The following is a 4,155-nucleotide window of genomic DNA, read 5'->3' as shown; positions in this document are numbered from 1 at the left end:
CATTAACGTTACAAAAATCATCAGTATAATAATATAATAATAATAATAATGTACCGATTAAAATAGAAATACATTTAATTAAATTATGTGATTGATTTATATAAATTATAGCTTTTTATATATATATTGAAAACATTAAAAAAGTAAAATTTGAAATAGCTGAAAACGATACGATTATGAATGATATCTAAAAAAATAGAAAAAAATGAAGAAAATTTAAATGCCTATAATTTCTCCTTTTTGATCGATATCAATTTCACAATTAGTGTCATATATTCAATAGCGATTTGAGTATTGTACTGAATACGAAAATTTATAAACGCGCAAACGAAGATTATGCGTTTCTGTATATTAGCTATCGTCACCGTTATCGTCACTAATTAATGTTAATATACGGAAATGGTTGATAACAGGCCGCATATCTATATAATAAATATACTATGATCGCGATGCAATGTGCATCCTGATAAGCACAACGCTCCGCGCAATGGTCATTCTTATCGGGTTACTTTCTCAAATACAGCAATCGCAATAAAGTTCATTCGTTGAAATCACTATTTTTGTTTCAAATTATTCTAATTATTTCTACTCAGATGTGTAATCAAACTTATGCTTGTAATGACCGACTCGATGACATTTAAAACTTCGACCTACGCGTGAAAATACAGGCTCTATTAAATCACGGAGTTAATTTTATAGAATGATCAATTGGCTTGCTTGTACAAAAATAATTATATTAATATAATTCAAGAATGTAATATATATATATATATATTTTTTATAATGTAATATATGTAATTATATATATATATATATGTAAATATATATATACATATACGTACGTGTGATATATATGAATGTGAATTGCTATTTTCAAATAATGTGTGTTTCAATAATAACGTAATAATATTTTGCTTTAATATGTAAACATTTTGCTTTAATTTCAGCATTAGCAAAACAGAAATTTCTAACAAAATATTAAAATTTGCGTAGTATGTGTAAAAAATTGTTCATTTGTACAATGGGATAGAATTATCGTACTCACATGTTATCAGTTAATGAGAGACCTTCTCATCCTGTCGAAATTTCATACGGTCAAAAAGTCTTCGTAGCAGAAATATATGATTCTCTCTGTATAGTTTTCTTTTCAACACTCTGTGTCTAATTAATAATTACGCATGCCAACGTTCTATATTTCACTCTTTTTTTTCTTTGTGTCAGTTAAATAATTTGTCGTCTTCTGTAGAGAAAGGTATTTGTCAACGACACTAATTATTAAACTTAAAATCCTTCAAGAAATTATAATCACTTTATCTCATATTGCTCGAAAATTTATTCACGATTTCCGTCGGAACAAGCACTTGCGAAATACTTTATCAAACTATCAATTGTTTTGATTAATAACGATTTTCCACTAATTCCTACTAAGCACTAACTGCAACTTGTCTCTGGATCGATGAGGAAAAGGTGCCAGACTTCAAAGAAAATCGCTGTTACAACGACATGCACGTATATTGTCTGTACAGTAACATATATTATCTTCTACCTATCGAATTTCGAGATCATTATAAGCAGAAAAATTTTTTCTTGGATTCTCTTCCGCATAATGGAGTTTTTTCCCTGCACAGCGCATAAAAACTCCGTCAAACCTAAAAATTCGTCTTTAATATTCAAAACCAATTCGAGAGTTTATATGAATTAATTTTTTTTTTTATAAGTAGATAGTTCTCTTGAAAATAATCAAAATATTTATTTTCACAAATCACTTTTTAAAACAAAATTCAAATCGAGGAATTTTTATAAAATATATGAAATTGCCTTCATTTCTATCTTCAAAGTAGTAATTCAGAGTTCTGTTGGAACATCAGTTACACAAATAGTTACACTGTATTTTACTGATAATTATTTTGCAACAATTAGTACACTAGTTTAGTTATACTATATTTTACATATTATATCTTTTTTGTAATCTCCAAACTATCTTTCTATTGTTTTATTCAAGCGTCCTGTCAATTCTAAAGAATATCCGTTACCGTCTATCAACATACTCATCACAAAATTAGCTTCGAAACTACACCTTCCTCACAGTATCAAGGCATATTGTCACTTTTATTCATCCCTAATTCCCCGACAATATATATAATCGCAATTTTCAGAATAAAGTTTAATAACTCCAAGATCGATCCGTCATCTAGCTGGTTTCTTTGAGATCTTCACGGACCGTGAACGACCCACGATATCTATCGCATTTGCACTCGCGTTGTTGTTTGTATATATAAAGTTGTTTATATATATGTATATACATATATATATATATATATAAAGTAACACAGGACTGCCTCCAATACGTGGTGCAGCCGGTGACTGCGTCTCTGAAACTGTCCTGGACAGTCACCTCTCCCGTTGGTGACGCAGGATGAGGAGAAGCCGCGGTGCGGGAGGTAACAGCTACGCCGTCGAGTGGAATCTCTCGGTTTCTACCAGGAAGGGATGGGAGCGTGGAAAGTGAGGGGTGAGGAACACACGAAGACAAGCATAGTCGGGGAGGGACTGTTGGATCGTTAGTGGCCGGACTAGGCGGTTCTTCCGATCAGATCGCTGTGACTTTCAGAGGCGGAGCGAATAACGCCCACATGAGGAAACCGCGACCCGGGTGTTTCAGGAGGCGGCAACTACATATCCACATCCACCGGGATCGATTTTCATAAAATTTTTTTCACCCGCTCTTTCTTTCTTCCTTTTCGCCTCTGTCTGCATTTTCTTCTCGGTCTTCGGCGTTCTTTGTTTCTCTCTTTCTCTCTCTTTCTCTTTCGTCGACGATCGGCGTTAGCGTCTCCTTTCCACCTTGTCGCGCCTATAATGTCCGACCAGATCAGACGTGGATAAGAAGGCACGTCGGATCGTTCCTCACGGATATCTTTGGATATCCGCACCGCCTTGAGTCTGACTTATGGACTACCTCGGTATACCGTCTGAGATTTCTTGGCTCACTCGCTCCGTGAGCTTTTTCCACGCAAATTATTTCATACCGTGTATGCTCCGATCAGCAATGATCCGATAAAATTCTAATTATTAACGAAATATATTTTATTCTAGTTTATAGATTCAATTTGTTATTTCAAATAGATCAGCTTTCTTATAAAATAAATTAGGCTTGAAATACGTGCATATATAGATACATTTTTATCCATATTCTAAAATTATTGAATAACGTTAAATTCTTTAATCTTTATTTTTCTTTTTTTAAATATATTTTAAGTATTTCATTTCTGCGTATGTAGACTTCTTCAAAATTTTAGCTTAAATTTGCCATACTTAACAGAATAAGATAAGATTTAAAAATTTATTTTAAGGAATTTTATTTTAACGAAGATATGCTTATTAAATTTTGAATATTGAACATATTTTGTAAACTAAATATTTCTTTAGTATCACAAATAATTAGAAATTCTTATAAATTATTAAATTAGTAACAATGCAGTAAAAGATTTATATTTAAAAAACATATGCCTTACGCGCTATTGGAAATTATAATCGCGATATTACAATTTTTTATTTAAATATGTATATATATATAAACCTGTATAAATATAATACAACACATGATAATTACATTATAAATCTTTAAAATTTCATTATTTGTTATTTTAATTAATGGTTAACTTTTGGTCAGCTGTCATTAAATATCGATGCAATATATCAAATAATATTGATAATATGGACTTGGAAGAGAAATCAAAGATTACTCACTAATCAGTCTCGTCATTACTCAGAGATCTCGGTGAGAAATACGATCGTTGCTTTACTTGCTTAATTGGAAATGCAAGGTTAATTGCTGTTCGATTAAGCTGCGATTACTCGCATTTATCACCGTTACTTATAATAAATCAGCCTTGATCGCAGATAAATGTATGCGAACTTTACGGACACCGCAATTCTTTGCTTAACTACTAACATGCAACTAGCATTTTTTGTTCCGTATTTTAGTTGCGAATGCAATTATTTACGAATTTCTTTGAATTAATACGAATTAAAAAAAAATTTATCGAATATAGAACGCATCCATGAAAAAATTCTACATATAGAAATAAGATAATAACATAACTTGTCAAAAAATTAATTCTATTTTTATCGAAAATACGTACATAAAAATTT

At 31.1% G+C, this 4,155-nt stretch overlaps 1 protein-coding gene across 1 annotated transcript in view; it reads right to left on the bottom strand.

Annotated features, from left to right (window-relative positions):
* LOC108746141 (GATA-binding factor A-like) overlaps positions 1-1,637 on the bottom strand; it is a 46,113-nt gene extending 44,476 nt beyond the window's left edge. Inside the window, exon 1 of the mRNA XM_018482713.1 lies at positions 1,046-1,637. The gene's annotated coding sequence lies outside the window, so the exon portion shown is untranslated. The remainder of the gene's footprint in view (positions 1-1,045) is intronic.
* Between the last annotated feature and the right edge of the window lie 2,518 nt (positions 1,638-4,155).

Source organism: Trachymyrmex septentrionalis, unplaced genomic scaffold, assembly GCF_001594115.1.
Source record: "Trachymyrmex septentrionalis isolate Tsep2-gDNA-1 unplaced genomic scaffold, Tsep1.0 scaffold107, whole genome shotgun sequence".
In the NCBI taxonomy this organism is placed as follows: Eukaryota; Metazoa; Arthropoda; class Insecta; order Hymenoptera; family Formicidae; genus Trachymyrmex; species Trachymyrmex septentrionalis.
Note: the sequence above shows the minus strand (reverse complement) of the source record. Positions and strands in the feature narration are given on the sequence as shown.